Raw genomic sequence first — 12,615 nt, 5'->3', positions numbered from 1 at the left:
GTTGCATAAAATGTCTTTTTCCATCCCTTCACTTTTAGTCTGTGTATGTCTTTGGGTTTAAAGTGAGTCTCTTGTAGGCAGCATATAGATAGGTCTTGTTTTTTTATCCATTCAGTAACTCTATGCTTTTGATTGGTGCATTCAGTCCATTTACATTTAGGGTGATTATCGATAGGTATGTACTTATTGCCATTGCAGGCTTTAGATTAGTGGTTACCAAAGGTTCAAGGTTAACTTCCTTACTATATGAGTCTAACTGAACTCACTTAATATGCTATTACAAGTACAACCTAAGGGTTCTTTTTCTCATCCTTTTTCTTCCTCTCCATTCTTTATATATTAGGTATCATATTCTGTACTCTTTATCCCTTGATTGACTTTGGGGATAGTTCATTTAATTTTGTATTTGGTTAGTAATTAGCTGTTCTACTTTCTTTACTTTGGTTTTATTACCTCTGGTGACAGCTATTAAACCTTAGGAACACTTCCATCTACAGCAGTCCCTCTAGAATAGACTGTAGGAATGGTTTGTGGGAGGTAAATTCTCTCAGCTTTTGCTTATCTGGAAATTGTTTAATCCCTCCTTCAAATTTAAATGATAATCTTGCCATATAAAGTAATCTTGGTTCCAGGCCCTTCTGCTTCATTGCATTAAATACCTCATGCCACATCCTTCTGGCTTATAAGTTTTCTGCTGAGAAGTATAATGTTAGCCTGATGAGCTTTCCTTTGTATGTGATCTTATTTCTGTCTCTGGCTGCTTTTAAAAGTCTGTCCTTATCCTTGATCTTTCCCATTTTAATTACTATATGTCTTGGTGTTGTCTTCCTTCGGTCCCTTGTGTTGGGAGATCTGTGGATCTCCATGCCCTGAGAGACTATCTCCTTCCCTAGATTGGGGAAGTTTTCAGCAATTACCTCCTCAAAGACACTTTCTATCCCTTTCTCTTCTACTTCTTCTGGTACCTCTATAATGCAAATATTGTTCCATTCGGATTGTTCACACAGTTCTCTCAGTATTATTTCATTCTTAGGGATACTTTTTTCTCTCTGTGCCTCAGCTTCTTTGTATTCCTCTTCTCTAGTTTCTATTTAATTTATTGTCTCCTCCACCATATCCAATCTGCTTTTAATACCCTCAATTGTGCTCTTCAACGATTGGATCTCCAACTGGAATTCATTCCTGAGTTCTTGAATATCTTTCTGTACCTTCATTAGAATGTTAATGATTTTTACTTTGAACTTCCTTTCAGGAGAGTCATGAGGTCCATGTCATCTTTCTCAGGGGTTATACTAATTTTACTCTGAACCAGGTTCCTTTGGCATTTCATATTTGTATATGGTGCCCTCTAGTGTCGAGAAGCTCTACTATCTGGAGCTGCTCAGCTCCTGAAGCAATGTCGGGGGTCACAGAGGAGTGGGATTAGTGCCTGGGGGGAGGAAAGAGCTGTTTCCTGCTTCCCGGTTGGTATGCCTGTCTCCACTGCCTGAACCAGTGGGCCGAGCACACAGGTATAAGCTTTTGTCCCAGAGCAGTTGGATATGGACCCCTGCTTTCCACAAGTGGCTGGAATCTCAGTCTCTCCAGGAATTCCACCTATCCCAGCTTTCCAACCCTGTAATCAGAAGAGTATGATGAAAGCACCATGAAATATAGGTTTGTGCTCCCAGAGTAGATCTCTGGAGCTAGGTATTCAGCAGTCCCAGGCCTCCACTACCTCCCTGATCTGTTTCTCTTCCTCCTGCTGGTGAGCTGGGGTGGGGGAAGGGCTTGGGTCCCGCCGGGCCACAGCTTTGGTACATTACCCTGTTCTGTGAGGTCTGCTCTTTTCTCTAGGTATATGCAGTCTGGTGCAGTCCTCTTTCCTGTTGCTATCTCAGGATTAATTGTATTAATTATATTTTCATAATATATGTGGTTGTAGGAGGACGCTTCTGTCTCACCTCACGCTGCCATCTTTAATCCATCTCCCCTCTGCCCATTTTTTCATTGACTTATTTGCTTTTTGTTTGTTTGTTGAGGTGTGTGAGCTCTTTATATAATTTGGATGTCAACCCCTTACCGGATATGTCTTTTTGTTCTACAGATGGTGTCCTTTGCTGAACAGAAGCTTTTTAATTTGATATAGTCCCACTTGCTCCTTTTTGTTTTTGTTTCCCTTGCCCAGGGAGATACGTTCATGAAGAAGTTGCTCATGTTTATGTCCAAGAGATTTTTGCCTTTATTTTTTTCTAATAATTTTCTGGTTTCATGACTTACATTCAGGTCTTTAATCCATTTTTAGTTTACTTTTGTGTATGGGGTTAGATAATAATCCAGTTTCATTCTCTTGCATGTAGCTTTCCAGTTTTGCCAACACCAGCTGTTGAAGAGGCTGTCCTTTCCCCATTGTATATCCATGGATCCTTTATCATATATTAATTGACCATATATGCTTGGGTTTATATCTGTGCTCTCATCTGTTCCACTGGTCTATGGGTCTGTTCTTGTCCCAGTGCCAAATTGTCTTGATTACTGTGGCTTTGTAGTAGAGCTTGAAGTAAGGGAGTGTAATTCCCCCTGCTTTATTCTTCTTTCTCAGGATTGCTTTGGCTATTCGGGGTCTTTTGTCATTCCACATGAATTTTAGAACTATTTGCTCTAGTTTATTGAAGAATGGTGTAGGCATTTTGTTTGGGATTGCATTGAATCTGTAGATTGCTTTAGGCCAGATGGCCATTTTGACAATATTAATTCTTCCTAGACAAGAGCATGGGATGAATTTCCATTTATTAGTGTCCTCCTTAATTTCTCTTAGGAGTGTCTTGCAGTTTTCAGGCTATAGGTCTCACTTCCTTGGTTAGGTTTATTCCTAGGTATTTTATTCTTTGTGAATGGAATTGTTTTCCTGATTTCTCCTTCTGCTAGGTCATTGTTTGTGTAAAGGAATGCAACAGATTTCTGTGTATTAATTTTGTATCCCACAACTTTGCTGAATTCATGTATTAGGTCTAGTAGTTTTGGAGTGGATTCTTTAGGATTTTTTATGTACAATATCATGTCGTCCACAAACAGGGACAGTTTGACTTCTTCCTTGCCAATCTGGATGCCTTTTATTTCTTTGTGTTGTCTGATTGCCATGGCTAGGACGTCCAGTACTATGTTGAATAAAAGCAGGGAAAGTGGACATCCTTGTCTTGTTCCTGATATTAAAGGAAAAGCTTTCATCTTCTCACTGTTAAGTATAATGTTGGCTGTGGGTTTGTCATATATGGCCTTTATTATGTTGAGGCACTTACCCTCTATATACCCATTTTGTGGAAAGTTTTTATCATGAATGGATGTTGAATTTTGTCAAATGCTTTTTTCAGCATCTATGGAGATGATCATGTGGTTTTTGTCCTTCTTTTTGTTGATGTAATGGATGATGTTGATGGATTTTCAAATGTTGTACCATCCTTGCATCTTGGTCATGATGGATGATCTTTTTTATGTGTTTTTTATTTTGGTTTGCTAATATTTTGTTGAGTATTTTTGCATCTATGTTCATCAGGGATATTGGTCTGTAATTTTCTTTTTTTGTGGTGTCTTTGCCTGGTTTTGGTATTAGAGTGATGTTGGCCTTGTAGAATGACTTTCGGAGTATTCCCTCCTCTTCTACTTTTTTGGAAAACTTTAAGGAGGATGGGTATTAGATCTTCACTAAATGTTTGATAAAATTCAGCAGTGAAGCCATCTGGTTCAGGGGATTTGTTCTTAGGTAGTTTTTTGATTACCAATTCAATTTCTTTGGTGGTAATTGATCTGTTCAGATTTTCTGCTTCTTCCTGGGTCAGCCTTAGAAGGTTGTATTTTTCTAGAAAGTTGTCCATTTCTTCTAGGTTATCCAGTTTGTTATCATATACTTTTTCACAGTAATCTCTCATAATTCTTTGTAATTCTGTGGTGTCTGTAATGATTTTTCCCTTCTCATTTCTGATTCTGTTTATGTGCATAGACTCTCTTTTTTTTCTTGATAAGTCTGGCTAGAGGTTTATCTATTTTATTTTCTCAAAAAGCCAGCTCTCTTGCAGATGACATGATATTGTACATAAAAAACCCTAAAGACTCCACTGCAAAACTACTAGAACTAATATCAGAATTCAGCAAAGTTGCAGGATACAAAATTAACACACAGAAATCTGTAGCTTTCCTATACACCAATAATAAACTAATAGAAAGAGAAATCAGGAAAACAATTCCATTCACAATAGCATCAAAAAGAATAAAATACCTAGGAATAAACCTAACCAAGGAAGTGAAAGACCTATACCCTGAAAACTACAAGACACTCTTAAGAGAAATTAAAGAGGTCACTAACAAATGGAAACTCATCTCATGCTCCTGGCTAGGAAGAATTAATATCATCAAAATGTCCATCCTGCCCAAAGCAATATACAGATTCGATGCAATCCCTATCAAATTACCAACAGCATTCTTCAATGAACTGGAACAAATAGTTCAAAAATTCATATGGAACTGTCAAAGACCCCGAATAGCCAACACAATCCTGAGAAGGAAGAATAAAGTGGGGGGGATCTCACTCCCCAACTTCAAGCTCTACTACAAAGCCATAGTAATCAAGACAATTTGGTACTGGCACAAGAACAGAGCCACAGACAAGTGGAACAGAATAGAGACTCCAGACATTAACCCAAACATATATGGCCAATTAATATTTGATAAAGGAGCCATGGACATACAATGGGGAAATGACAGTCTCTTCAATAGATGGTGCTGGCAAAAACTGGACAGCTACATGTAAGAGAATGAAACTGGATCACTGTCTAACCCCAAACACAAAAGTAAACTCCAAATGGATCAAGGGCCTGAATGTAAGTCATGAAACCATAAAACTCTTAGAAAAAAAGATAGGCAAAAATCTCATGGACATAAACATGAGTGACTGCTTCATGAACATACCTCCCCGGGTAAGGGATATAAAGGCAAAAATGAACAAGTGGGACTATATCAAGCTAAAAAGCTTCCACACAGCAAAGGACACCATCAATAAAACAAAAAGGTATCCTACAGTATGGGAGAACATATTCATAAATGACAGATCCGATAAAGGATTGACATCCAAAATATATAAAGAGCTCACACGCCTCAACAAACAAAAAGTAAATCATCCAATTAAAAAATGGGCAGAGGAGCTGAATAGACAGTTCTCTAAAGAAGAAATCCAGATGGCCAACAGGCACATGAAAAGATGCTCCACATCGTTAATCATCAGAGAGATGCAAATTAAAACCACAATGAGATACCACCTCACACCAGTAAGGATCGCCATCATCGAAAAGACAAACAACAACAAATGTTGGCGAGGTTGTGGAGAAAGGGGAACCCTCCTACACTGCTAGTGGGAATGTAAACTAGTTCAACCATTGTGGAAAGCAGTATGGAGGTTCCTCAGAATGCTCAAAATAGAAATACCATTTGACCCATGAATTCCATTTCTAGGAATTTACCCTAAGAATGCCGCACTCCAGTTTGAAAAAGACAGTGCACCCCTGTTTATCGCTGCACTGTTTACAATAGCCAAGATATGGAAGCAACCTAAATTTCCATCAGTAGATGAATGGATAAAGAAGATGTTGTACACATACACAATGGAATATTACACAGCCATAAGAAAAAAACAGACCCTACCATTCGCAACATGGATGGAGCTAGAGGGTATTATGCTCAGTGAAATAAGCCAAGTGGAGAAGGACAAATACCAAATGATTTCACTGATATGTGGAGTATAAGAACAAAGGAAAACTGAAGGAACAAAAGAACAGCAGAATCACAGAACCCAAGAATAGACTAATAGTTACCAAAGGGAAAGGGACTGGGGACAATGGGTGGGAAGGGAGGGATAAGGGCGGGGAAAAAGAAAGAGGGCATTATGATTAGCATGTATAGTGCGTGGGGGGCACAGGGAGGGCTGCGCAACACAGAGAAGACAAGTAGTGATTTTACAGCATCTTACTATGCAGATGGACAGTGACTGTGAAGGGGTGTGTGGGGGGGGGGACTTGGTGAAGGGGGGAACCTAGTAAACATAATGTTCTTTCTGTGATTGTAGATTAATGATACCAAAAAAAAATCAGCTCTTGCTTTCATTGATTCTTTTTGTTGTTTTATTCTTCTCAATTTTGTTTATTTCTGCTTTAGTCTTTATTATGTCCCTCCTTCTACTGACTTTGGGCCTCATTTGTTCTTCCTTTTGTAGTTTCATTAATTGTGAGTTCAGATTGTTCATTTGGGATTGTTCTTTCCTGAGGTAGGCCTGTATTGCAATATATTTCCCTCTTAGAATAGCCTTCACTGTATCCCATAGATTTTTGTGTTGTTGAATTATTGTTGTCATTTGTTTCCATATACTGCTTGATCTCTCTTTTTATTTGGTCATTGATCCATTGATTATTTAGGAGCATGTGATTAAGCCTCCATGTGTTTGTGGGCTTTTCATTTTCTTTCTGTCATTTATTTCTAGTTTCATACCTTTGTGATCTGAAAAGCTGCTTGGTACAATTTCAATCTTTTTGAATTTACTGAGGTTCTTTTTGTGGCCTAGTATATGATCTATTCTGGAAAATGCTCCTTGTGCACTTGAGAAGAATGTGTATCCTGTTGCTTTTGGATGGAGTGTTCTGTAGATGTCCGTTAGGTCCATCTGTTCTAATACGTTGTTCAGTGCTTCTGTCTCTTTACTTATTTTCTGTCTGGTTGATGTCTCCTTCAGAGTGAGTGGTGTGTTGAAGTCTCCTAAAATGAATGCATTGCATTCTATTTCCCCCTTTAATTCTGTTAGTATTTGTTTCACATATGTAGGTGATCCTGTGTTGTGTGTATAGATATTTATAATGGTTATATCCTCTTGTTGGACTGTCCCTTTTATCATTATGTAATGTCCTTCTTTGTCTCTGTTACTCTCTTTGTTTTGAAGTCTATTTTATCTGAATCAAGTACTGCAACATTTGCTTTTTTCTCACTATTAATTGCATGAAATATCTTTTTCCATGCCTTTACTTTCAGTCTGTATATGTCTTTGGGTTTGAAGTGAGTCTCTTGTAGGCAGCATATATGGGTCTTGCTTTTTTATCCATTCAGTGACTCTATGTCTTTTGATTGGTGCATTCAGACCATTTACATTTAGGGTGATTATTGATAGGTATGTACTTATTGCCATTGCAGGCTTTAGATTCATGGTTACTAAAGGTTCAAGGGTAATTCCCTTACCATCTATTAGTCTAATTTAACTCACTTAGTATGATCTAAAGGTTCTTTTTCCCCCCCTCCTTTTTCTTCCTCCCCCATTCTTTGTATGCTATGAATCATATACTTTACTCTTTGTCTAGCCCTTGGGTGACATCTATTTAGCCTTAGGAATACTTCCATCTGTAGGAGTCCCTCCAAAATGCACCGTAGAGGTGGTTTGTGGGAGGTAAATTCTCTTAGCTTTTGCTTATTTGAAAATTATTTAATCCCTCCTTCAAATTTAAATGATAACTTTTCTGGGTAGAGTATTCTTGGTCCAAGGCCCTTCTGCTTTATTGCATTGAATATATCTTGCCACTCCCTTCTGGCCTGTAAGGTTTCTGTTGAGAAGTCTGATGATAGCCTGATGGGTTTTCCTTTGTATGTGATCTTTTTTTCTCTCTCTAGCTGCTTTTAAAAGTCTGTCTTATTCCTTGGTCTTTGCCATTTTAATTATTATATGTCTTGATGTTGTCTTCCTTCAGTCTCTTGTGTTGAGAGATCTGTGCGCCTCCATGGCTTGAGAGACTATCTCCTTCCCCAGATTGGGGAAGTTTTCAGCAATTACCTCCTCAATGACACATTCTATCCCTTTTTCTCTCTCTTCTTCTGGTACCGCTGTAATGTGAATATTGTTCTGTTTGGATTGGTCACACAGTTCTGTCAATACTCTTTCATTCTTAGAGATTCTTTTTTCTCTCTGTGCCTCAGCTTCTTTGTATTCCTCTTCTCTAATTTCTATTCCATTTCACATCTCTTCTACTACATCTAACCTGCTTTTAAATTGCTCCATTGTATGTTTCATTTCAGATATGGAATTTCTTAATGATCGAATCTCTGACTTAAATTCATTCCTGAGTTCTTGAATATTTTTCTGTACCTCAATAAGCATGTTTATAATTTTTATTTTGAACTCTCTTTCAGGAAGATTGGTATATTCAGTTTCATTTGGCCCTTTTTCTGGGGTCTGTGAGATTTTGGTCTGAACCATGCTCTTTTGACGGTTCATATTTCTGTGTGGTGCCCATTAATGCCCAGAAGCTCCAGTCTCTGGAGTTGCTCAGCCCCTAGAGTGAGGTTGAAGGTCATAGGGAAGCGGAGCTGGTGCCTCGGGGGAGGAAAGATCTGTTTCCTGATTCCCGTCTGTGGTGCCTGTCTCCGGTGCCAGTGGGCCAAGCACGCAGATGTAAGCCTCTGCTTTGCATCTCTAGCTGTTGTAGGCAAGGCCTTCCTCTGGCTGGCCTGATGCCAGCATAGTGACTGCTTGGTTTGCAAACCACTGCCCTCAGTCTAGGAGGAAGATGCAGCAGGCTGAGTGTCACAGTGGGGGGTTTCGGAGCTGAGTAGGTAGCCAGGGGGATGGAGCACCTGAAGCTCCTCAAAGTTCCCAACCAGCTGCACAGAGCGCACCCAGACAACTTAGTCCAGCTCTCCCTTCTACCATGCAGCAAGCTCTGTGCAAACCTAGCCCCTTCAGCATCCCTCTCACTGCTAGGAAGCCTATCAGACTGCTTGCCTTTCCTCTGACACAGAGCGGTCAGATGTGATCCCCTCCTCTACAAACAGTCAGAATCTCAGTCTCTCAAGCACTCTACCTGTCCGAGCTCCCCAATGTCCACACAATATAGGTTTCTGCTCACAACGCAGATCTCCAGGTCTAGGTGTTCAGCAGTCCCAGCTTCCACCCCCTCCCCACTCCATTTCTCTTCCTCCTGCCGGTGAGCTTGGGTGGGGGAAGGGCTTGGGTCCCGCCAGATTAAGGCTTTCCTATGTTACCCTGTTTCATGAGGTCTGTATGCAGTCTGGTGCAGTCTTCTTTCTTGTTGCTGTTTTAGGATTAGTTATATTAAATAACTATATTTTCACACTATTTGTGGTTTTGGGAGGAGTTCTCCATCTCACCTCTCATGCCGCCATCTTGAATACAACTATTATCTGTTTTTTACAGAGGCTGCACGATTTCACATTCCCACCAACAGTGTACAAGAATTACAATTTCTCCACATCCACCCTGACTTATTTCCTTCCTTCCTTTCTTTTTTTCATTGTAGCCACCCTAATAGGTGTGAGGTGATATCTCACTGTAGTTTTGATTTGCACTTCACTAATTATTAGTGACATTGAAGATTTTTATGTGCTTATTGTCCATTTGTACATCTTCTTCTGAGAAATGTCTACTTAAGTCCTTTACCTGTTTTTGTTTCAGTTTTTGTTGCTGTTGTTAAGTTGACTACATTCTGAAACAAAAAAACTAGCAACAGGTTGAGAGAGAATGCTTCTCTCTGAGATCCATGCATCAAAAACCTTATCTATTCAGCTACTGATCTATAGAATTTTAAGGCCTGGATTAACCACTCACCACTTTCTGAGGTCTCAAAAGTAATTTTTTAAATTCTACAGTTGGACCTACTTTCCATATGCTTCTTCACCACTACCATCACCCACCCTTCCCACCCTGCTTATGTGCACATGCAAATCACTAGTCCTATTTAATCAGTCTTTTGTTCTTTCTGCCTGTGGATTTGTAAGACAGTCACACACCTTTCTCTACAATGTACATTCACTTCATAAAAAAACGTTTACTAAGTTGCCTTTCCTTCTCTAGGCTTAATTTTCCAAACTCCTTAAGAAATGGATCTCTCTCAGTGCTATCATTAACTAGTACAGGGGAGAAATGACACACTCTTTGGTCCCATGAGGAGGGTGCCTGAATACCTTTAGACAAGCTGAAACTGCTACATGGAAACAAATCTCAGCCTTTAGAATTCCAAATATGAAGCACAACATGGGCATGGGTTGGAACAATGTTTGCAGAAACTTTGCAGGGTCCAGCAGATTGTTGAAATTGTACAGTTCTGCAGAAAGGGCAGGGTGCCTTGCTGGGAAGCTCTTTGTGTACCAAATGATGCCCAAGCTGCTTTGCCTAGCTTCTACCTCACCCCCATGGTCCACACTACAGCAGGCCTTGTTTACCGCCTGCAGCCACCACATTCTTCTTGAAACTGTGCTGCGCCTCTGGTGCCTCAGGACTTTGAGCTCACAGTTCCTTCTGCCTGGAAAGCTTGTTGCTTAACTCCAGTCCTACACAACCTATTTGTGTCCTTGGATCCATCCCTATGTCCACTCTTATTAAGACACAGAATAGAAATCATTCACAAGGAAAAAATGAAAAAAACACAAATACATGGAGGCTATATGACATGCTTCTAAATAATCAATGGATCAAGGAACAAGATCACAGAGGAAATCAAACAACACATGGAGACAAATGAAACCAGAAACATACTGGTTCAAAATATGTGGGATGCAGCAAAAGTGGCTCTAGGAGGGAAGTTTATAGCAATACAGGCCTACCTCATAAAACAAACACAATCTCAAATAAACAATCTAACCCTACAACTAAAGGAACTAGTAAAAGAAGAACAAAGCCCAAAATTAGTAGAGGGAGGGACATAATAAAGATCAGAGCAGAAATAAATAAAAGACTAAGAAAACAATAGGAAAAGTCAATGAAACCAAGAATTGGTTCTTAGAGAAGATAAACAAAATAAGCAAACCCTTAGCCAGACTTAACAAGAAAAAAAGAGAGAGGACACAAACAAAATCAGAGATGAAAAAGGAGAAGTTACAACTGACACCACAGAAATTCAAAGAATTATAAGAGAATTATATGAAAATTCATATGCCAATAAGTTGTACAACCTAGAAAAAATGGACAAATTCCTAGAAATATAAAATCTTACAAGACTGCCACAGGAAGAAACAGAAAATCTGAACAGTCAATTACCACTAATGAAATTGAAGTAATAATAAAAAAAACTACCAACAAGCAGAAGTCCAGGACCAGATGGCTTCAGGTGAATTCTACCAAATACTTAGAGATGAGCTAATACCTATCTTCTTAAAGTATTCCAAAAGCTAGAAGAGGAGGGAATACTTCTGTACTCATTCTATGAAGCCAGTATTACTCTAATACCAAAACCAGACAAAGACACTACAAAAAAAGAAAACTACAGATCAATATCCCTGATTAACACAGAAACAAAAATCTTCAACAAATATTAGCAAACCAAATTCAGAAATACATAAAGAGGATCATTCACCATGACCAAGTGGGATTTTTTCAGGGAGCCAAGGATGGTGTGATATCTGCAAATCAATCAATGGCATACACCACATTAACAAAACGAAGGACAAAAAAGATATAATCATCTTAATAGAATGAAAAAGCATTTGACAAAATTCAACATCCATCTGTGATAAAAACGCTCAACAAAGTGGGCATAGAGGGAATATAACTTACCATAAATAAAGGCTATATGTGACAAACTCACAGCCAACCTCATAGTCAGTGGTGAAAAAAATGAAAGCTTTTCTTCTAAGATTAGGAAGAAAGATGCCATTCTCACCACTTTTATCCAACATAGTACTGGAAGTCCTAGCCACAGCAATTAGATAAGAAAAAGAAATAAGTGGCATCCAAATTGGTAAGGAAGAAGTAAAATTGTCACTATTTGCAGATGACATGATACTGTATATAGGAAACCTTAAAGACTCCATAAAAAAAACTATTAGAACTAAAAAAATGGATTCAGCAAAGCTGCAGAATACAAAGTCAATATACAGAAATTTGATGAATTCCTATATATTAACAATTAACTAGCAGAAAGAGAAGACAAGGAAAAAATTACATTTACAATTGCACCAAAAAGAGTAAAATACCTAAGAATAAACCTAACCAAGGAGAAGAAAGACCTATACTCTGAAAACTATAAGTCACTGATGAAAGAAACTGAAGAAGACATACGGAAGAATAATGGAACTCTATCCTGTGCTCATGGATAGGAAAAATTAATACTGGCAAAATGGCCATCCTGCCCAAAGCAATTCACAGATTCAATGCAATCCCTATCAAAATGCCAATGGCATTTTTCAATGAACTAGAGTAAATAATTCTAAAATTTATATGGAACCACAAAAGACCCCAAATAGCCAAAGCAATCTTGAGAAAGAAGAACAAAGCTGAGGGGATTACACTCCCTGACTTTAAGCTATATTACAATGCTACAGGGAGTAAAGCAGTATGGTACTGGCACAAGAACAGACCCAGAGAACACTGGAACAGAATAAAGAGTTCAGAAATAAACCCACACATATATATGGTCAACTAATATACAACAAAGGAGCTATGAATATACAGTGGGGAAAAGACAGTCTCTTCAATAAATGGTGTTGGGAAAACTGGATAGATACATGCAAGAGAATGAAACTAGATCACTGTTTTATACCATATACAAAAGTAAACTACAAATGGATTAAAGACCTAAATGTAAGTTATGAAACCATAAA

This window comes from Manis javanica, chromosome 3 (genome assembly GCF_040802235.1).
Source record: "Manis javanica isolate MJ-LG chromosome 3, MJ_LKY, whole genome shotgun sequence".
Classification (NCBI taxonomy): Eukaryota; Metazoa; Chordata; class Mammalia; order Pholidota; family Manidae; genus Manis; species Manis javanica.
This window is presented reverse-complemented; position numbering follows the sequence as displayed.